The sequence below is a fragment of the Venturia canescens genome, chromosome 2, assembly GCF_019457755.1.
Source record: "Venturia canescens isolate UGA chromosome 2, ASM1945775v1, whole genome shotgun sequence".
Lineage (NCBI taxonomy): Eukaryota > Metazoa > Arthropoda > Insecta > Hymenoptera > Ichneumonidae > Venturia > Venturia canescens.
In genome coordinates this window covers 721,586-745,351 of record NC_057422.1, presented here as the reverse complement: position 1 = coordinate 745,351, position 23,766 = coordinate 721,586, and the positions used below count along the sequence as shown (strand labels likewise).

Sequence of the window (23,766 nt, the reverse complement as noted above, 5' to 3'; positions counted from 1 at the left end):
CGTAGAATATTTTGATGATGTTCGACTCGGTCATCGAATGTGGATGGCTGTAGTACTTTACAGGGAGAAATGGCTTTTCCCATTTAACATGAATTTCCGGGTTTAATGGGTTCGTAGGTCCGTGGTTTTCCTCTACTCTTTTGTTTTACCAAAATGTCGGGTGGAAGCAGGTGAAACAAGGCCAAGGTGATGAAAAAAAAGTTTCAATTCTCCAGTGTTTTTTTTTTTTCATCAAGCGCATCTGCGTACACGTGAATACGTGCGAGCACGTGTTACTGACCACTTGGAAGCCCTCTCTCCCCCATTGATAGAAGCTTTCACGTACGTCGTACTTCACACTCTTATGAAGCTGAAATGCCCTGAGAGGATGTTCGTAAATATTCGTTCAATAGGGCCGTATAGCGGGATCATTTGTGCGAAACGCGTAACCATTTGTGAAATTGAGAATCGATATCTAAATTGGCCAACGGTGGGATATCGTATTTTATAGTGTGGCAGTGGAAATGCAAGGGCGGTGGCTAGTTTAGCTGGCCGCTTAGACCGATTTCCGCTTGAACTATCCAACTAATTTCACGAACCCACTCAAACGGGGTGCGAAATCATATCAGACATTGTTCACTGTTTTTTTATTTAATAGAGTTAGCTTTGCCTGTGGGAATCTAATGTAACGTACAAAGTCTCAACCTGTGCCGTCGAGCGCTGAGGGCGTTTGAAGCGTTCACAGAATTTTCATTAAATAGCAGAGGGCGACATTTCCATTTTTTTTTTAATCGCTCATCACTCGTTTTGGTTTGAGAGTCTGAAGAAAATGGAGCATTGGATATTACACAGCATACTAGGGCCTTTCCAACGATCACGTGCCATTAGACACGTAAAAACGTTTATATTTTTAGATCAAACAATAACTATTCATAGTTTATATCACCTTTCTGAAACTAGTTAAATCTACGAGAAGTGCACGCTGTCATTAACGTACTTGGCGTGAAAACGGTAATGGTCTGCTCGAAATTCTAAGGTCGATGTGGGTGATAAGCATTAACGCATCGTATTGTGGCATAAACTTCTGGATGAAAATAAGAGAAAATTTGTGACGGTTTCGTATTTTTTTTGCGGAAAAATCCAACATTCTTTCGCCATATTTGGAAATAAAAAATTGTTTTTACTAGGAAACAGTAGGAATTTATATAATTCGTTTCTTGAAACCTGAAATTCCACGTGTACAATACAATATATTATTTTTTTTATTTTTATTCAGCAGCCATAAAGAATTCAAAGTTAAGACAAATTTCTTAATTCTAATTGCTCTCATCGGGTTTCAGGCCAGATAATTTCTTAGGTGGGAGAATCGTGTGCCTTCTGACACTTGACAGTGAATAGTCCGGAATCGTGTGTGCCTAATAATGAAAGTTTACCTAAAGCCGAAAGGCACTATCGAGTCACTTCAGAAACTAGAATTTTTCACAAACTTTTAATAGTCATTTTGATCAAGTTCAATCAACTCATTCAAATTCATCATTTTCCAATCAGCCCACAGCGAATGAATCATTTGGACTATATACATCAATGCTCCGTTTTAAACTGATATCAATTATCAGCAATAAAAATGCAGAACAATATTCGAATATTTTCCGAGGACTTTTTTTCATGACGATGCAATTTGCTTGATTTTGTATTCACACCTGGCACCGGCACCTTTGTACATATCTGCGTGACGCTTTGATGAATATTACCATGTTCGATATTACGTTGATTTTTTTCCGCTCCTACGAGTAGAGCGTGTAAAAGCAATGACGAATAGGCGGATCGATAATCAATTCGTGTTAAGCGTGGTTATACTTCCAATAGAAGGTTCGAAAGGTAGGGGGGGGGGGGGGGGGATGAGAGACAACTCAAGCACGTTAGAAATCGTCAAAAAAAAGGAAAACCGACCACGAATCGATATTTGAACGACAAATAAATGGATGAGTAGGAGCTGTATTGAGAAACATGTGCGTTCTAGTAAAGAAGAAAAAAACTAGAGAGAAAAAAATAATGATGATAAATAATAATTGGTGCACTAGAAGTGACCAATGCTAATATTGATTCCATTACGACCTCTTGTCGATGCGAGTATTTTAGAGGGTGATATTCCGGCAGTAATATCTTCCAAAATGTCGTGAGAGTCTTTTGTATTGTTGACGACGAAATGGAATGAAGTAAACGTGGTTGATGAATCAAATCTGAAGGGTAAGTCATCAATGTGAAAACTTTTGTTTCGCTCCGCTAAAGAGTCTCTGGCAGCAACTCGTCATATCTTATAAATGTACTTGTCTTAGAGTCGCTGCCGCGACTCTAGATATATTCGGTATGGATCAGTCGAAGTTTTCTAGTCTACAAGTACGTGGAATTTATTTTCATTTTTGTGTGCAACGCTTCTGATTCTGGTTTCATTGTATTCTACTTCTCAATTACCATTCATTCCATATTTGTGATTGATTTTTTCATAGGGGTACCTTCGAACGAGGGTAGCAAAGCTTAAATGTACTATGGTGAATTCATTAATTCTTGTGCGGTTGGATTTTTATGAGAAAATATTTATTTTTCACGTTATGAAAGATATATGAATAAAATCGATGAGGCTCTGATGTCGCTGCTTTGTTTTTTGCTTCAATTTCTACATGCAGTTACAATTTCGATGGAAAATATTCACAGCGATGAAGTGGAGCGTATTGGAAATTTCAGAGGGAAAAAGTGGAAATGATGTAGACACCCGTGGAACCAATTAGAATATCCCATCGCAGGATTTGGGTCAGTTCTAACGATTATGGTGATTAGCGTCTACCTATCTCATCACAAAGCCCCGCAAATGCGGCCGATTAAGTTACCATTAATAAGCTGTCGGTGGCTTACATTCCTGAAATAGGATGGTTCTTCTTCGCACGAGAATGTTCGCAGCGATCCGCCCTGGTTAATAACTTTTGTTGGATCATGGTCCTTACTGAAATCCTTCTGGGCCATCCTCTTTGTTCTCGCGGAGGGCAAAATGGAAGAGTTTACTATATCCAAAAAGCAATTACAGAATACTTTCAACGCGCGCAGTTGCCTATTTTCTTTATGATAATCGTTCGAAGGGGAAGTTGGTATTCAACATGAACAGATGTTGATGGGAGTTCGACATCAAGATGAAATTCTTAAATCTCTCGGCATTAACGCTCAATTAGATTAAAACATTAAACCAAATGATCGAACATACTCTGCGGCAATTCGAGACCCGGTGGAGGGTGCTCTGTCCATATGGGCAAGTTCTCATCTAGTTTTGGTTGTGTCCTTGCAAAGCCTAATGGTCTACTAACTTCATATCCAGCGTTTTATTTGATGTTCTCTGCAGCTGGAATTCAGCTAATTAGGTATGAAACCTTTATTGCGAGTTGCCGGGATACTTGGAAACGTGGTGATGGTGCGGATCCCGCGGAACGAGGAAAGAAGGGGGCGTGGGAGGACGATACAATTTGCCACTAATGGTTTCCTGGTTGTGAGGGAGGAATGGCTCTCTAAGGGCTTGTAAGCCACATATGATGTCCTTGGAGACCAAGATTCCAACGTACGAGAATTCTCCAAGGGTGAAAAGGCAGCGGTTCAGCGTCACTCTATACCATAGCCGGTGTGTGGAACGTTCAACGGCCTGTGTTTCGATCGTTGTCGCGTTTCTTTCTTTGGGAGAGAAGAATACAATTGAGGGTGTAAAAAAAATAAGTTTCGCAGTTCTGAGAAGAGAATTAAGGAGACGAAATTCCATCCTGATCGAGCGCTCATCGAGCTCTCACTGACAACAAGAATCGTTCATCAAGCTATTCGGAATCTGTCACTCGAAATCTTCCAGTTATTTCCTAGGTTCTCAGTTAAAGAACCCAGCTATGCCATCGTTGTTTGTCGCAGCAAAGTATCAGAAACGTTACCGACCGGAAGATACACTATCACCCGAATCTTTCGACTATACTCGCACATGGCACAGTTTTTATGTTAGCAAATGTGAATATCGAGCGGCAATCATGCTTTGAAAACCAGCATTCGACGTCATCGAGTGAGAAAAATAAACGTATCCGACGCTTGGGGCACGATTGATAAAGCAAAAAAGTTTTTATTTACTCTTGGGCTCCTCTGCATATATATATCAACTTATGTACAATGCTTCCGATTGCTACGCTGTATAACACATCGCTCGAGATAAAGGAAAGCCCATTTAATGGAAATTTCTCATTCGGTAACGATAAATAGACGCAAAAGCGCGCGCCCGTATACTTAAACCTTTTGGCATTTCTCTTCCACCCCGTTTGCTTCTCTCGTCGCTTTGTGATTCTTTATCTTGGATACTCTCATCGTCGTTTCATGGAAATGTTTTCCTTCACTATTCTAGTTGAATAGGTAAACGTACAAGTTTATACACAAAATGAAGCATTCGAAGAGTGACGACCCTTGCCCCGGGAGATATAAATTACGAGTAAAACTGGTCGTTTTCGCATGATAACCAATTAGAGGTGAAAAAATGAATGGACAATTACCATCCTTCGTAGCAGGTTTGTACGCAGCGATCGGGGTGAACATTTTTAAAAACAAACAAAACAGGGAACAAGATACGTGATCTGAAACATGCATGTATAACACATATTCCATTCGATGCTGATAGAAATATATATATGAAAGTACATACACATACAATATCGAATGTGTATACATAATATGCGGGCCGAACGAGATTGCGAAATTTTCACGAATTTTCTCATGCGGATCATTCGTTCCGGCTTGTTTGCACATACGCTCGGCTTGGTCCTCGGCGTGATTCTAATTTAACACACGTGGGCCAACGTGCATTTGGCACTAGGGTTGAGAGGGAAGAAACTCGAAATGCGGATGGCCCGACTTGCCTGTGAACATTTGTGATCCATACCAATTCGTTTTTTTAGCTCACGCTTCCTTTTTGCAAATTTTCTCTTCTTCTATCCGCCTCTTCAGCTCATCGCTCTTTATCTCTCACGCTCTTTCCAGTCATGCTCTTGATTCTTCCGGTTTTACATCGCTTTACCCTGGGAATTGGGAACACGGCCCAGCCACTCGCGATACTCGAGGATGAGAGAGAGAGAAAGAGAGAGAAGGGGTTAGATAAAACAGAGATGGAGAGAAAGAGCGATAAATACCATTGCGCACTCGTGCACTCTACAAAATCCACCCACTCACGCTTCTATGTACGTCCGGCGTCCTCTAGAAATTCCCCTAGAGCGAATAGATTGGTATCATGTATCACATGGTTTGCGATTTTGCGATTTTACGAAAGAACGTACACATACACCTGATCGAAATTCGAACCATCGCCTGACTGCCTCCCTCTCTCGCTCTCTCTCTTTCTTTCGCACCCTTTTCAACGTATACTCTACGTCGATTATCAACATGTATATATAATTCACACTCAGCTACTCCCGTAAAAGCCAAATCGATCCTATGTAATTGAATCTTTACAGTACTTTTTCGTCAGGATATATGGAAATTCATTGTTGCAACGCGAATAATACGCGCCGCTTTTTTATAGCTAGGCCGGAGCGGGGTGGCACTGCTAGGCCCAGCGCAAGTTAAGGGCTGGATGGACAGAGGGTTTATGGCCGACATGTGGCGTCCACTTGGGGCAATTGGAAATAGAAGATTTTTTGAAGTGGGAATTTTCACGCATCCACCTCATAAACGTTATTTCCCTTCTTTTGCTTCCTCGTAGAAGAAGCTTTGTTACGAGATTTATTAATAATTTTTTTTTTTTTATAAATAGACTATTATAATATGAAGGTTGGTATTGAATTTGGGGAATATTGGTTGAGAGGTTTAAATTTTATGACATTTTGAATTTTACGAAAATATAAGTTTTTCAAAAAACCATCTAACCGCTTTAATTTTTGGAAATTTTGTAAGATATTGTGTATAAAAGTCTACTTTCTCTATACTTTCCAGCAAAGTTGTCGGAATTATTTAATTTCAGTGTAAATAGAAAAACGATGAAAATTGAAAGTTGCAAACTGTTTTTTCTGATGGCTTGTCATTCAGTTTTTTTTATGGATTTAAACAAAGAGATAAATTGAAGTTCGTAAAAGAAGGTAGAGAAAATATATTATTTCCTTGTATACAAAAAAAATGCTGCAAATTGAATTTGCAAATTGCTTCCTCAAGATGGTCAAGATGCACGGTGCTCAAGATGCACGATGCTCAAAGCTTTCTCTATGAGGAAGCCAAAATGAAAAATATAGCACCTAATAGAGTAAGCTTTGAGCATCGTGCATCTTGACCATCTTGAGGAAGCAATTTGCAGCATTTTTTTTTGTTATTAGCATCGTCAAGCTCTGAAAAATTCGGTATGCCACGTTTCGGCAATCCACGCAAATAATTCGAGTATTCTGTAGTTTTTACATTTTTTGAACATATACTTTGCTCCTTCCTCTCTTCATATTACAGTAGCCAATCAAAATTTCTCGTTAGTTGGTAAGAAGGGGTACTTTTCCTCTTCCCTTATTTTTAAGCATTTTTGTAAATCAGATTCGTAAGGAACTCCAAGCTGTCCACATTGGAGCAGTTTGTATTATATACCAAATAAAATAGTTACTGTTATTTTTCTACAAAAAATAATTCCACTGTTTATTTTTCAATTTATTCATACGAATCACCTAACACTCTGTAAAAGGAAGGTTAGGATATCATCAAGAGACGATAAATTCATAGAGGTCCGGAACAAGGTTAGCCTGGCCGTATGCTCAACGGTTTAAAATCCGATAGTTATGTACTTACATTAGCTATATAATTTTAGTGATTCATTCATACAAATAGCCTATGACCCACGACAGAAGTTTCGCAAAAAAGCATTCACGTGCAACGTTCCTAGTCTTGTGACGTAATTTTCTAGACCGGTTCTCGCAACCTTCTGATTTTTTAATCCTCCACCCTCTTTTTCCCTCCCACATCCTGCGAAACGCAACACCTGGTAAATCACAAAAGATGGCATAGTTGGAAGAGAAATTTCCCCGCTATATTCTCTATTGTCACGAAGTTTTTGGCATCCTCGTGTCGTCCAATGTAAGATCCTATGGGGTTGAGACACAATACTCGTAACTACAATGTCGTGCAAACACGCCTTCTTCTATATTATACGACATTCTAGAGGAATATCTGTATGTATATTAAGAGTAGGGACGTTATATACACGCATACATACTAGAGTAGTTCTTCCTGAACATTATGCACCGGTTGCGTCTAAGAGAGAACAAGCTAGATACCAAGTTGGATGATGGGCTACCTCTCGGTAGATCCGCCGGCTTTATATTTATGCTGAAACTTGAAGCGCGAATTAAGCGCCCGTGATAACCCGTTTTTGCGTTTAGCATAATGAATCACTTGTAAAGGCACGAGAAAAATCTGCGTAAACGGATGTGCATCGAAATATATGTATATGTAAGTGTACCGTTCGCGATTACGGAATCTACGGTCGCATGGGCAGGCAATCCACCTGATGGACCTAATTATCCATTTGGTATTTCGAAATGGCAACTTAAAAGAAACATAATGACAAAGCTTTTATCGCGAATCAGTCCAATATTCGCCAAACAAACAGAAAAATCTGCTTATAGCGGAGTAATACTTGATGAAATTTATTTTGAAAAATGCTCAACTAGATCGTTCTTTTCTAGACAAACTTCGATAAGTCGACAACTAATATAAACCTCGATTCTCCGGTATTTATTTAAAACAAACTGAGAAATAATATGAGAGGGCGGCTTAGGCCTGGCGGATGCTTGGGAAGAGGAGTTATGTAATGTTTGAGAGAGAAAGATCAAATCCTCTGGGGGTTCCGATCAAGTTGCTCCGACTAAAGTTTGGCTCACAACATGACGAGGGAGCAACGTACCATTATGCAAAGTAACGTAGAACATTCGCCTATAGTCGGCGAAAATTAATGGTCTATTGATAAGCCCTCGGGCGAATGCAAAACATTATAATAACGCGCCAAGTTTTCCTTTAGTGAGGAAACTCATGAGGTCGTTATAAGTGTCGACGAGTATTAACACGCGATGAAAAGACCGTACAAAATGGCAAGGTAGAGCGTTATGATTTTGGAAGCTTGTACGAGGGCGGTAGAGAGATTCGTATAAATGTTCCGGGATCGTTGCTCCATTTATCAAAATAATTATAAACTCTATGAAAAGTCAGAGAAAAATGGGATAAAGAAGAGAAAAACGAAAGACTTCCAGGGTAGAATTCAACTTGGCCACAGCTACAGGTAGAAGAGAGAAATACATTAATGTTTATTATTTCATAGAACCACACGTTCTCTGGTTCTATAAGCTGTGAGAAAAAGCGCAGTACGAGCAGTCGGTGAAGAACATTCGGAGTTTGGTCACGCTTTTCTCAGGGCTCGCCCGATATCCTATATACTATATACATACAACGTCAAACAGGTCCATTCCGGTCGCCTTATTCATTCGCTTCCGTCACTGTACGAACAGCGATGGCGAAGAGAAAAAGAGAAGGATGTTAAATCGCCGCCATGAACTCCGATCAAGTCCCGAAGTCGTGAAATTAAACTGGCGTTTAAGTCGTCATCGCTGCATGAGTGTATATAGGTGCGAGGAAAAGCCACGTGACTCCAGATGGGCCGCCATTTCTTCTTAATGCGTTGGGGCTGAGATTGAGTCCTACTTTATTTGATGAATCTCAATCGCGCCATGAGGATAAAAAATATCATCGGTATAAAAAACTATCATTATTTGTATTTTTTCATTGAATGTTACATGATCTCAAATTTCGAGTGGAGAGCTAGCGCTCTACCTTTTTTTCGATGTGAATGAGATCGATTCACGTTCGGCTAGTTCTTTCGCACTCGTCAATGTCGTAACATTGTTGTTCACTAAGTGAATTGTATATGCGCGAGTCAATACCGTGAAAAGAGAGTTTGACCACCTCGTTTGGATCAATCGGCAATAAAAAAAAAAAAAATCAACCCAGCGGTTCTAGATACAAAAGATTTCTACATTCTGGGTATAATGGTCGAGTGGTTCCGGAGTGCACAAAAGTCAACGAGGGATAATAAATCATCGGAGAGAGAGAGAGAGAGAGAAAAAACATGGAATTCGATTTTTAATTTCAAATCATTTTGATTAATATTCATTTGAAAACGATTATGAGTCATATCGCAAAATAACATCGAAATTATAGAATCACGCTATAGTTGCTACACCGATAAGGAAAAAAAACGAAACCTACTGTTACAAATTTATCATTGTTCCAGTATGTCTCAGTTGTTATGACGAACTTGTTGGTGAATGTTTGCAAGAAGCCTTTCATCCTGCACAAGGTTGAAAAAGAAGCAAAGAATTATTTTCAACGAAGATATTCAATGAGGCGTTGCTGCAAAAATATTTAGCAAGAAACGAGTAGAGAAATGGCCATGAAAAAAGTAACAATGACGATGCACAACAAATGGAAAAAAAAGTACGTCAAAGGAAAATGGGCTATACTTGAGAATTTCTTTGGTATTTCATCAAGAACATTTTATATGTCGCTGTGAGGCGGTCTAAAAAGAATTTTTTAAATCGCGTTTCTCCGACCCTTTGTTGTAAAGAGGTGACACGATCCAACCTTCCGGAGTTCTTTTATCGTTCACGTACCTGGAATATCTACGAGATAATGAATCGAGGGATATCACGGATTGAAACGAATTTTACAGGATGTTTATCTTGTGTAGCAGAGAAATTCACGATGATCCGCGACTGTTTGCGCGTGTGACGCAGGAAAATGATGTTTGATGACTTTAGATATGTTCTGTTCATGAAAGTTTTCGGTATCGTTAGTTTGTCTTATATCACATATAACCTCATGACTATGACTGACGTTTTTTCAAGAATTGAAACGTTACGGAAATTCGACGAGTGCCAGTGGGACGAATGAAAAAGATAATTCACAAGACCATGGAACAAAAAAACAAATAGAGAGAGAGAGAGAGAGGGGGGGGGGGAAGCTCGTTTTTCGAAGTTTTCGATTTTTTTAGTATCGAATTCCGGTACACTCGGTATATGTGTGTGTTCATAGATCGGAAGGAGCGATAAGATCGCGGCGGAGAGATGAAACTAGAGGTTAAATGATTCACGAATGTAGTATAGAATAGCGCAAGCGCAGTTAGATGAAGTTAGGATAAGACATAGGGGGATTATATGTGTCCCAATAGCGACGGTAAGTTCGTGCGTGGAGTTTTTTAAACATTATCACTTTCAGTGTTAACGAAAAATGCGAAAAGGGATGGTGTTCTTTGATCCAACTCGTAGAGATTCCACTCGAGAATATTAAATATGCAAAAAAAAGTATATGAAGTATGATAATAAATGAATTCGTCTAAACCCACAGTGGTCACGTTGTTGACAACGAGAATCGTGCGATCTCACATTTACCTTGAATGCATAATTTTATTTTTATTTATAAGCCACTGTGATTATTGAGAGGGTCCCGGAACTTAAATAACGTTTGTAATCCGTTTTCCGATTCATCATCGCCCCCTTTAAAAAGGAAAAACTGTCGAAAATCCAATTGAATACGAATGTCCATGTATATGCCGGTATATCTTTCTTTCTAATACAATATAATACACCGAATCTCCGCGATATCAGTCATCTCATAAAATATATTCATAAAAGAGCGCACGAGCGATTGCCCGAGTCCATTTCCCGACCGCATCGACTACGGCCGTTGGTGTTGTATACATTGCATATCGATATATTTGTGGATATTGCTTTCGCCATTTCCCTGAGGATTAATAAAAGATCGATGATTACCTATTCATAGATATTTGTTCAACTGGAATCGTCCACGCTCCATCCAGTGAGAACACAGCCGGTGTGATTTATATGCTATACACATACGTTACGATTTTCCCACTAAAATCTATGCGGCATATGCATATTATATATTATACGATACGTACCGGTGCTTCTCTTCGTGTAAACGTATTATGTCAAGATATATATATACCGTGTGTTGTTCAATTCAGAGGGAAGATAAATCCGCACGGTTGTTGTATCAGAAATAATAAGTAAGTATAATTGAAATATTTGTACACTTATATTCACGAGTAATGTACGGGCAAATGATTTTTATTTGTAGCATGCCGTTCAGCAATGAAGTTGTTATCGTTGTTACGTGCCTGGTTAGGAAATTCGCGATTCTGAGAGAGCGAAAATGAGAAAGGAATATATGCGTGCACAGATCGATTCGTCGAGCGAACCGATGTATTTTGTGAATCCAATTTCGTGCGACTCGTGTCGACAAATATGTACGTTGGTGTCAGAATCCATAAGTTTTTTTTTTTCGGTTTATTGCCTTTTAACACCTTTCCTTTTTTTTTACTCGGAACACATGGCAACGTGCGCATGAGTATAGATATTCTTCGACAGCTAGATATTTGTTGAAGCATACCTGATAAAGTGACTCTTCGTTTCCATCCCCTCAACCTCGATATGCAACGTGGTCTTCTCGGGTTTATCTAAGCCTCGTGTATGCAGAATTAGTCAGTTCTTTTAGATATAGATGCGGAAGAGGAAGAGAGAGGGAGAGGGAGAGAGGGGGGGGGGAGGAGAGATAGCGAGCAATACAAATAACGAGACAGTTGAAGCAGCGTGCAACAAATCGTGTATAAATATGAATTTTCCAAATTTGAGTGTGCGTTGTTTCGAAATTCGCAATGTTGTAATTTAGTTTTATGCACGCGTTCGGATGACGATCCGCTACAAAATTGGGATCGGAATACATTCGACAAAATCGGAAGGGAAAAAATGCAGAATCATAAGTTTTCAATTGAGAATTTCATTGCGGTAGAAAAAAAAAGCTTCATTCCCATCTTGTTCGTGGGTTAAAAAATCCGAGAAATTCTCGCATTTGAATCTGCTCCAAGTTTCTGCGAGTCTCCGGGTTTCGTTTTCTCTGTTTCGGAACCTAGCACACGTCGAGTGAAATACTTTTTCTCGTTCCTCCTTTTTTCCTTTCTCCCTCGCTACCTCGGTACAAGGAAAGCTTGCTCCTGCTTTACAGCATCGAGGGTGGGGGAGGGGATGTTCCTATTATGTTTTCACTTGGCGCGAGCAACGAGGGTGGAAAATTCATACATTCTATTATATTCTCGCAATTTACTCCAGCGGGATTAAAAAAAAAAAAGACAAAAAGATGTAAGATAGTGGAAAGATGAAGGAAGCTGGTGAAGAAAAAATGCCAAAAAAATTCACCAAAAGAGAGAGGGTACTTTTTTTCTTCTATACGGGGCTAGTAATTTTTTTTTCCTTTTCGTAGAGAATTGCAAAGTGGCCGAGGGCAAGATAGCACGCGGAAAAGCTCGTGCTCTTCTTTGACGACGTACAATTACTATTTCCTTTTCTTTCCTTCGCTGCCTCCTCCTCTTTTTCCTCCTCTGGTTCGTCGTCAACGTCCTTTATTTACTTACTTTTTTCCCGCCCTATTTCCTTGTTCTCGGGACTTTTATGTTCATTTTTTCTGCGTATTTTTCCTTTTTTTTTCAATGCGACGCGTTTTATTTCGTCCGTTCGTCGTCATCGTCCTTCTTTCTCTTTTACAAAACAACGAAAAAAGAACAAAAGAATCTCACGCCCTTTGCTTCTCTACACAAGATGAAAAAATGTATATTTTTTTTTCGTGGTGTATGTTATCGCGTAGATATCCAATATTATTTTTCAACTGCATGGCATTTGAATATAATATTATCCAATGATCGGGAATCGAATAAAAAAATCTTTGTATTTTGCGAAATCAGGTATTTTGTCAGCCTCCTCGGTGTAACTCCTCAAAATACGATCCCGCGATAGCGAAAAACCATAAAGAGAAATCGATTGAAATTTAACGGCTGGAAGCTGGAAGTATCGTCTCCGATGCGCTTCCCTCGTACAGCTCTCTCTTGTCACTCAGTATCAGAATTTCAATCGTTGGGTCAGACCGAACAGCGTGAATGACGTGACGTGGGAACTGATATATGTTGAGAATATAGGAAGTGAAACGGTCAAAGGATATCGAATGTCTCGAAACTTCATGAAACGTATCGAAGAGACGTTTCGACACGGTTCCAAAATTATAATACACCAAATATACTTAAATAGAAGCACCGACAATGTAAGAAGTCAGTTGTTGTATCACAGTTATGCTCATATATGTCAATATCCCCAGAAACATATATCTTTGTAATAAAATCATTGGTGTATCACAATACATTACTCAAAAATATACGCAAAGTTTAACTGTTTTTTACTCAGTCAGACCCGTGCATATGGTAACCGAAAAAATATCGCGGCTGCGCGATCACCCGGGTTATATTAAAATCGGATTCTCATTTTTCTCACGGATGAATTGGATCAAAGTTGAAAAATCAAATATAAGGGATGAAAGAAGTACGTTTTCACCCAGGCAGTATTTGAGAATTTTCGTAGTGATGAAATGACCAGGGTTAAAGTGAAAAACCCACGAAAACAAAGCTCCCCCGACGATGCAGCAAAAAATTGCAAGGAGAGAAAGAATAAACGAAAAGCTGGGGTTTAGATACAAGGGGCAATTTGCCATGTTCGTGAACCTCCATGTATATATACGTGTATATAGATAAATTTATATGTACAAATTGACGAGGGTAATATTCTCTTGGGTTTCTCTTCAATAACCGAGCTTCGTTGAGGCTCGAGGAAAAAAAAAAGAGAGTGAGAAACAAAATGGAGGATGAGAATATTACTCTGTGAGTCTATAGAAATTCCCTACGGTGGATCCTGCTAAGAATATTCTTGAACTTTTTGCAAAAGTTGTACGCTCCCTTCGGTGGTCTTTCATTTAATTTCTTCTTGTTCTATTTTTGGAAAAAAAATGACAGCACAGCGAAAAAGCGTTGCGAAACCAAATACGCGACGGTGAAGCCGAAAACCTTCTCCCGACGCAGAGACACCAACGAGCCCCACTTGTTTTTTGCACTTTTCTACTCTAACATCGAGTAAGAAGTTTGTGACTCCCTTATTTATATTCGAGAGATGAGAAAAGTAGGTACATCGTAGCGAATTGTCGTATATGCTAAATAACCCGCGTCTATTCCCCTCATTTCCTAGTTAACTTCAATATGTCCTTTATTCACTAAAAATAGAAATAAAACCCACTTTTTCTCGATCCTCATACCACGGTTTTCCCTGTGAGTGAGAATTTCGCTCAGAAGAACAATAAGAGGAAATAAAAATGACGTTTAACTCCAGAGCATGCTAGGAAACACTGTACATAGTTGGATAAACATGAGCGCGGAGGAGAAACAAGATATTGAGTGGGACGAAAGCCTCGGAGCGAAACATTTTTCGTAAGTTTGTTCAAGCGTTATACGAGAACAGCGTAAGCTCTTGGCATATTTTTAATTTTTACCTTGGTATCATTTGCATTTTTTCTCCAAGTTTCGCGTAGTTCTTGACAATTTAAAAAAGGGTGAAAAAAGTATAAATTATCGTTTCGTCTAGAATTCGACGATTGTATTACGAGCTTTATTTTAATGTGGTATGTGCATGTGTGCTCGAAAATTTGTATGCGGACACCACAATCCGTATAATTTTGTGTTCGTCTGGAAAATTAAATGCACGTACTGATTTATATTCCATGAAATTGAGCGCGATAATTTTATTAATGTTATACTTATCGAAAATCGTCATGTCGAATCATAGGAAAATTTATCGCGATCGATGGAGCGGAAATAAGCGGAGAGATAGCGAAAGGGAGGGAGAAAGAGAGAGGGGGAAACAAAAGCAAAAGTCGATGGCTCGTCGAGTTTACTCTGCACTTTAATATCGTAGCAAATATCTCGATGATGTTTTATCAGCTGCAGAGAGTGACGTTTCAGGCTATTCCTTTCTTCTCTTCTCCTTCGAGCTTCCTTTTCATTGTCAACAACAACGCGATAAAATTCCGTGGTAAAATTTGCTTCGGTATCGCATCACGCAAAGCACGATGTATATTAAAAATTTGGGTGTCAGACATTGAGTTTACGATTTGGAAACACATTAGTTCATGATAGTTGTATTTGAGAATTTTGACTTACCCCGCGTACGGAAAAAAGACCCAAAATATTATCAATGGAAAAAATGTTTAAAAAGTGAAGCTTGCCGATCGTTCGCTCATTATTTTGTCCTTATTGATGAGGATACCAAAACTGGAAAAAGTCTACTCGGTCAATGACGCTGAAGTTTGCAACGTTGGAGTCCAACGAAATGAGAACGAAAAAAAGATTTATAATTAATCATTTTTTTATTTCAGGAATCGTTGATGTGGATTGAAAAATAACGAATTGAAAATTCGGCAGAAAACAAAATTGGAGATTTACTGGAATTATTTGAGAGTTTTTTTAGATCATTTCGTTGGACTTCAACGTTGCAAACTTCAGCGTCATCTCGGTCATAGAGACAAAACTTCATGAACGAGATATAATAATATCGTTTTTCAATTTTTCATTCTTTTGCGTTTTTACACATAGAATAGTTGTGAAAGTGGATACACTTGAAGAAATTTTTTGATAAATGTTAGTGCGCGAATGATGAAAATGGTTTTTTGCTGGCTAATTCATTCATGCGGAGTACCTCGGATCGAATAAGGCCATTTGAAAAGTAAGTTTGGTATAGGCCCTCTGCGCGGCCGAATGCCCGAGGCCTCTCCGAGCACCGCTGGTCAAGGGTTCAACTCAAAGAGGAGTTATCATCAAAGGAAATTTCTCAAGTGTCGGAAAATGGAGATAATCCCTTGCGCAAAACGGCTCGACTTCATATAAAAGGGCGAACGTCGTAACGAAGGATCGGCGCATCCTCTCGTGCCGCGGGGGTACTCTCAACATGCAAGGATGGGCGCAGGTATTTTTTCCTTCGATAAATCACATTTCTTTTTATTTCGCCACTTACACCTAGGTGTAAGACAATTAAAAAACTATTGCATTCAATGTTTTATCGTACTTCTGGAAAAAAATATTTAAAAAATGTCATTCGTATTTTGGTGTCTCGATGAAATTAATGCGAGAAAAAAAAGATACCGGGAATAACGAACCAAGAACTCGAATTGAATTCGGGACCGCGGAATACATGCTGGCGCATATTTTATATTGTCCGGTGTAAGTGACGTTTAACGGGGCTGATAATATCGAGCCCGGGTATAGTAGCAGTCCTGTAAAGGACTCTTCCATCCTTTTATAATCTACGCAATATTAACTCGAATTGTGTCTATTATATACGAAATATTTCCGAGTGAGTCGTATTTTTTTTTCATTTTATACTCCTTTTTTCGAACGAATTGGACGGTCGCGAAGTTGTACTCAACAATTTTGTAAGTGCATGCTCTCGATTTTTGTGCATGCTTTTTTTCCTGGACAACGGGACATGAGCCATATCGGTGGTGCGCGAGGGTTTTTCACCCTCTCCAAGTGCACATGGTCCTCGAACCTCTCGCCAAATGCAGCGTGTAGGTACTTTTTCGTTTTTGCCTCTCGGCCGAAGAGGTAAACGGGAGAGAATTAAAAGCGGGGGTGCACGAACGGGAGGGAAAGAGAAAGTTAGTGTGCAAACGAACGTGGGCCCACGAAAATTTATAGCCGTACCTTTTAAATTTAATACCGGACGACGAGAGCGAACCGGAGGGATGATCCTACACCCTGCTACTGAAAACGGTAGGTCGTCCGACGGGCGTTGAATTTTAAATTATTTTAAAATTCACCGAGTTCGTGGCAGTCGAACTGAGGGAAGCAGGGCATACAGAAATGAGCGAGACGAAAAATTTTGGACACTGAGATTCGCGGAGGATATGAACGACCCCTGATTATACAACGACTGCCCGTCACCGGTGACTCTATCAATCATACGTAATCCGAACAATTTCGCCCGAACAAATTCGTGAAGCTGCCAACGGCGAGACAAGCCGCGTTATAATGCCAAAATTTTGCTCTCGACGGCTCTAGATGTGCGCGTGTCATTTTTTTTAACCACTTATTCTGCATTATATTTTGCATTTTTTCAATATTATCAAACCCTCGAGTTTTGAAATTTATAACGATCGATCACAAAATTTCCAATCGATTTCTAATAGCATTATTTTACTTCGGATCGTGGGTTATTACTACTATTTTTAACAATTGAAGGAAATCATTAAAATCACTAATGAATGAGTGCGAGGAAGCGAAAAAAATGTAAAAAAAAGCACGCGAGAAAAATGTAAAGAAAAAGGGCATACGTGAGACCTCTCAAGGGTGCAACGATCTAAAAAGAAACAAAGGAGATGGAATGGTCTCATGCGGCACTTTTGGAGTAACTCTCTGTGGCATTAATCGACGACGCGGTCCTTCAAATCCATTGAATACTCCTTTTGTCTCTCAGCGAGGGATTTCCATTGTCTGTTTTATTGTTTCTACTTTTTTCTTCGCTTTTTGCTTCCTTTTATTTTTTATCTTCGCGGGTCATTGTCGGTCTGGTGGAAGACTGAGATTGGCTGAAATCCAGCTTTCAACTCAACCTCCCCCTCTCGTCCTTCGCCATATTTATCGTCACCGCTGCTCATCTGTGTCTCTATTCTTTGTGTTGACTGTTCGAGCGGTAGCAAGTCGTCACAAATTATCGGGACAGTAAAACCAACGCAAAAGTTTTGAGCTCTACTGGCAAGAGATCAACTTTTTGAAGAATCAGAGTGTCATTTTTAATTAGATTTTAAATAAATATACGCAAATATTTCAACACGTGTAAAATAGATAATTGTCCACAGAATAGTCCAAAACATTTTTCAGAAAATTCGGCGAAGCGAAAATGTTATTAAACTGACAATAAAAATATAAAAACCGGTGACAATAAGAGACATTTTTTCTGCCGAGTGGAAGCAGCCGTACGTTTTTATAATATACCAGAGCCAAGACGAGAAAGACATCTCATATCGTGAAAAAAATAAAAATAAAAAATGTCATCCGTTCAAAAGAGACTCCGGTATTCGCCAGGTTTTCTCCAGAGATTATGTATCGAGGCAAATCACTCGTAAACTATTTGTTTAATCGACTTACAAAACTTGTTGGCCCGGTGTTGCCCAATGAGAATGGTGCTGAATGGTTGCTCGATCGATCGATAGAATCTAAAAGCCTCGTAGACTCGTCCATAAATTGTTACCTTCCTCACTGCTGCTGGTTCGAAGCGATAACTGAAGCGGGAAAAGAAAGAAAAAAATGAATACTCCATTATATACGACTTTTTTTCCGTCTCCATATTTTCGCATTTTTTTAATCTTTCAACGATCTCGTCCCTCTTCATCGCCCTGCCCTGCCCCCTCATCTCTCACTCGCTCTTCCGCTGTTTCGTCAACCATTGATCGTTAGTCGCGATCGAGAACCGCAATTACGCCGCTCGGTGAATTCATCACGAACCAACAGCCTGCGCACGACGAGTAACGAGACACCAGACTCTATTAGTGTCCCGAAGAATTCCTCCTGTCACAGGGACCTTTCGCTAATATACATTATGGCTTCTTTTCGTCTTAATTACGCTCATCAAACCGTTTTTTTTCCTCTTTGTCATTAATTAAGAAAAAATAATTGGGAATTAAAAAAAAATTAGTTTTTTCGTAACAATTTAGTTACGAATATGTCGAAAAGAAAAAAAAATGTTGTCTTTACACACGACGGGATGCGATGAATGATTTTTTCTAAGGAGCGCATCATTATTGGAAAGATGATAAAAACAGCACCGAAACAAATGATATATTTAGTAGGATAACGAAACGTAGTGCATCAATTATGAAATCCCGGTAAGAATATAGGGGCCGCAATCTGGAAGTTGTCGGTGAGCAGTTTTGATAATTATAGTTTCTTTTTTTTCTTTACTTCCAACACATACGCATCTGATATTACAAACATATTTGCTAAAATATTTGGGCTGTTTCCGATTTCGCACTTGTCCCAACGGAAGAAGAAAAAGAATATTTCCCCTCTTACAAAAGGATAAGGCTCTCTATAAAAAAAAATTGCATCAAATCAGGGTTAATGAATGTTGACGAAGCGATGAATGAGACGTGCCAAATTTCATTCAGCCAGAAAAGAATCGTTTGCTCCCGTATACACAGGGGTTTACATGTTTAAAATGCACATACATTATTCATGCACACGAATGTTGTTTATGTGAATCGGAGGCTAGCAAGAGAGATTTTCTCCAAATGAGAGAATTTCAGAATAAATAATTCTTGGAGTTATACCCTACGTGGGTCTATGGGGCAAAATTTCGGACTCGGTTTTACGTGATATAGCAGATATAAATTGAGCTTCACCGAGCTTCACAACTGCGAGAAAATCCTTGAGGTATGAAAAATCTTGTATTGGTTATGGTGCTCTGAAAAACGATGCGTACACCGAAAATATTCATCGTCGGAAAATACCAATTTTGATGATCGCTCAACGTTTTCACCTGAATTAACTCAGTTCGAAAGAAGATTATTGTACCGTCCAGCGATCGACAGACTTTTATGTGGAATAATTATTTTCTATAACGTCGAGTTTGAGTAACAGTAAAAATTTACCCGGGCACCACATTCGCACCGACGTAACGAAGAAATGAGATTTACGAAAAATAATTCGGATAGCGTATCGTTACGGCACGAAATAAATTATGTAACATCCCATTTCTAACGAGAGTTAAAACATTCATCCCCTCATCTATTAATGTGTTTCTTCTTCAGTGTGGCAAGCCGCAACCTATGTAGATTCATTATATAATATATTGCATACACATATAACAACGCAAGGTCGAATAAATCAGAAGGTTTGCGAGCAGGTATCGCAACGTTGATGATGTATAGTGAACAAAGTTGACTGAATTTTCTGATTACCGAATCCGAAAAAGTCCTACTCATGGATATTCTTTTTTGTGAGAACTGTGCAAGAGCTATAATAACGCACACCGAATGAAATGCCATTGGAAAAGTGTTCAGGAACAGAAACGCGTTTCACGTCTTATGGCACATTTGGTATACCCGAAGGAAGCGACAAAAAGGACAAGGCGAAAGGGAAAGAAAGTTTTCCACCTCGTGCGGTATATTTTCTACTCGATTTTTCGGCGAGAGAACGTTGGAAGTGTTGGGATTCCGTCCCTCGTTATTTGTCGTAACGTGTACGCGCGGACAACGGAAAAACCGGAGAAAAATGTCAGTGAAACTTACTGGTGTTTTTGGAGGATCGACCTAATTTTTCTTCTTCCCAAGTCTATATACAACGCACGGTTGAAGGAAATACAAGAAAAAATAAATACTTTGTTTTTAGCTGAAAACAGTTTCAACTCCATTTTAAATTATTATAGCTGAAATTGACAACAATTGAAACAAAATCGAAATTCCAATTGGAATAGAGGAAAGTCTAAAAATTACTAGGAATTTTTTTATTTCAAGTAATCAGCCTATAGGCGGAACATTTGACTCTAAGGCGTGATGCTATATAAAGTGTGCTAGTAAGACACGACGAAAAAAATAAAGAAAAGATCCGAGAAAAAGAGAGATCAAAATATTGAGGAAAAAAAAATGCAGACGAAAAGAGAATGGGACGGGTATGAAAGAAGATTGAAAATTCAATTAACGGTGCAAAGCTCGGGTATATCCGAGAGTCTTTTATGGGACTGAGAGCGAGAGAGGGAGAGGGAAGAGAGAGCTTTAACGGACTGTCCTCTCGGTCTCCAACGCCCTTCGCCCATTTCTCCCGTCCTCGAACTCGACAGCAAGCTTGATTTACATTTTTTTTCGATATCCCTCGAAACTCTCTTCGTCGCACGCACCTTTTTTTCAATCAATAGAATGTGCATGTGCCTGATTCAGGTCATAACTTTCCATATATATATATATATATATATATAAAGCCGAGTGTTCATATGCCAGAAGCTATACAGCAAACTTTTTAACAACCCACCCGTTGCTAGATCTGAGTGGCCTGTCCTACCGTTCGGTCATTGTCTCTCTCTGCGACTAGTTGACAAGCTTTTATTAAGCCATATTGTTTTTTTTTTACTCATCAAATTCACTTATCTTAAAAAAAATATAAAATTAAGTTCATAGTAATAGATAAAAATATGCTGTCAGGAGATGAATACAGTAGAAAAAATAAATAGACAAACAAAATAAAATCATTCGATACGTCCAATAATATTCGTGCTATGTTAGAGAATTTCGGTCATTGTAAACACAATTTGATAAGATTCAATGTATATCTGGCGATCTGTTGCGGTGTCAAAGATCGACGGCTATCATTTCAAATGACGTGAAAAAGAATTGAATGAAGTCATACATCAGCATACAAATTTATATATATAATGTACAATATATAAGAAGGCGAATTTAACTCGACGATCCACTCATGAAATGTTCCAAATCACATGGAATTCGATGGTGGAAAGACACGCGCACGTGTGTGTGTGTGTGTTCGAGAGATAGTTAACCCGTGACATTCTTGGACAAGTTCCAACGATGTTCAACTCGGTTCAATCACTCGCAATCCTGATTTCGCTTTATCTCATCTCGGCTATCTCCTCTAATATATAGATCTTTTCAGCCCCCTTTTCCTCTCATAATTTCGACACAATGAGACTCGACATATAGAAGCTCTACAAAGTTTACCAATTCTATATTATTTACAGCCAAATCGTTCGTAGGCATCGTGTATTCGATGAATATTTTTCCATCACACATCACTCGAATGCAGATTACTATAAAACTTTGGATTTTATATTCTATACTATCTTCCAAATGCATTTGCAACAAAAGGCTCAAAATACAAATCATATCCATACAAGATATTTATTTTATGTATTTTCTTCACGATTCCCGTGCTCAAAAGAGCGAGCGTGAAAAGAAAAAATAATGAATCAGCCAAAGAACAATGGAGGATGAGCGGGCTGTCGGGAAAATTGGAGAAAAGGCTTCAATTTGTACCGTGTGGCTGGGGATTTGTGTTGAAGTGATCAGAGTATATAGAGAATTTTCTAGCGGTCGCCTAGTCTCCAATTTTGTAAGGACTGGCTGTCCGTTATAGGACGAAGGTTTTTTTTTAAGCACAGTAGCTAGACCGGATTGGGTTTACACATAAAAACGGTATACACGTGAGGATACTCGAGGATAGGAATCAGTCTATATATTCTACTTGTGTACATATACAGATATAAACGGAAATGGGCGATGGAGACATGGTAAAGTGCGAGGGTGAGAGTTTCTTCAACTGGCATCGAATTTATTTCCTGCTAGCAGTCTCATCTTCAATGCCCGCGGATCTTGAGAGACATTTCCTCGCTAATCCGATTATGGATCGGAACGAAGACCGATCGTCGGTCCCTGGGATTTATCGAAGAATCTCCAATACCCTGCACTCTTTTTTTACATACACTGTCTCATACATTTCGAAACGCGGACAGAAAGATTTAAATGGGGGAAAAAAGTAAGAGAGTAAGAGATGAAGGGGCTGAAGAAGTAAAGAAAAATGGATAGAGGTCCAGAAGGAAGGTATCAATATAGGCAATTTTGAGGAAAGACCGAGGTTGCGTGGCGATGAAATCGTCTCGCTATTTTTCGTATCGATTCGACCAAACTACCGACGATTATCGAAGTGTCTCTGTAGAGTTATAAACTCTGGAAACGCGAATAGAAATTTAGTATCCGCGTGTGGTATATTCATATATTCATCGACTAATCTCACTTGGCACCAATCCAGAATAATCAAACGATCTATGGGATTCTCCTGCCTCGATCTATACGGCAATCATTCACCTTTACTCTAAATTCGGTACTTTTAAGAATTCGCTTTTCATATATATATATGTATATTTTTCTCATTTTATTTCCGTTTCACGACTTTTGAATGGACTTGTAAACACGAAGATTGGACCACGATTATCGTCGATTCTCCCCGTAGTCTCTATTTTTCTTTTTTTTTTGTTTCGAGAAGCTCCAACATTGATCCATGACATTACGTGTGGATCGTTGCAAACCGAATATGTTAATAGCAGAGAGAGCAAAACTACGGTGAACGGAAGCAAAATACACGAGTAAGATATGATAAGATATGAGGGAGAGAGGCATTGCGCGCATATGGGAAGAGGTTTGCAAAAGGGTGAATTCTGACAGAACCGTTTCAGTTTTTCCTTTGAACTCCGATCCTCTTTCTCCTCCTACCCCGTCAAATGTTGATGGTGGATGTTTTTTTCATTCTCGATCAGTGGGGAGAGCTTCATTCACAAATGGCAAAAGCAGCGGGTGTAACGGAACTTGGGCAAAAGCGAGTGTATTCAACTTGGAAAAATCGCCGAGATGACACAGCGACAGAGACGACGAACGGCAGACAGAAGATGAAGACAAAGAGAGAGAGAGAGAGAGCGAGGGAGGGATGACAGGAAGACCGGGGTTCTGTTTCGGAGCGTTCGAAGATAGTCGACCGTATAGTTACATGCGAGAGCCTTTTCTCTCTCTCCCAGCATTCATTCACGCTTTTCTCTTTCGTTTTGCTCTCTGTATTTTTCTCGTCGGAACGCGAATTCTAACATTTCTTTCAAAGTTTGTCAAGCAATGCACTTTATTATACTTGGTATGGTCAAAGGTAAAGCAGCGATACGACAAGAGCTCCAATGGAGTGAGCGAAAATAGGAAAGATATAAAAATATTAAAACGTGAACTTATTACGTATGAATTGGTGCAAATCCAACAACCGGGAGCGAAGCGAAATGT

At 39.2% G+C, this 23,766-nt stretch overlaps 1 protein-coding gene across 9 annotated transcripts in view; it reads right to left on the bottom strand.

The window, feature by feature from the left end:
* Positions 1-23,766, bottom strand: part of kek5 (kekkon 5) — a 184,563-nt gene that overhangs the window by 111,619 nt on the left and 49,178 nt on the right. For 8 of the 9 annotated variants that reach the window (XM_043410815.1, XM_043410813.1, XM_043410814.1 and 5 more), the window contains one exon: positions 18,089-18,222. The exons of the other annotated variant lie outside the window; for it this stretch is intronic. The gene's annotated coding sequence lies outside the window, so the exon portion shown is untranslated. The remainder of the gene's footprint in view (positions 1-18,088; positions 18,223-23,766) is intronic. 9 annotated transcript variants of the gene reach the window in all.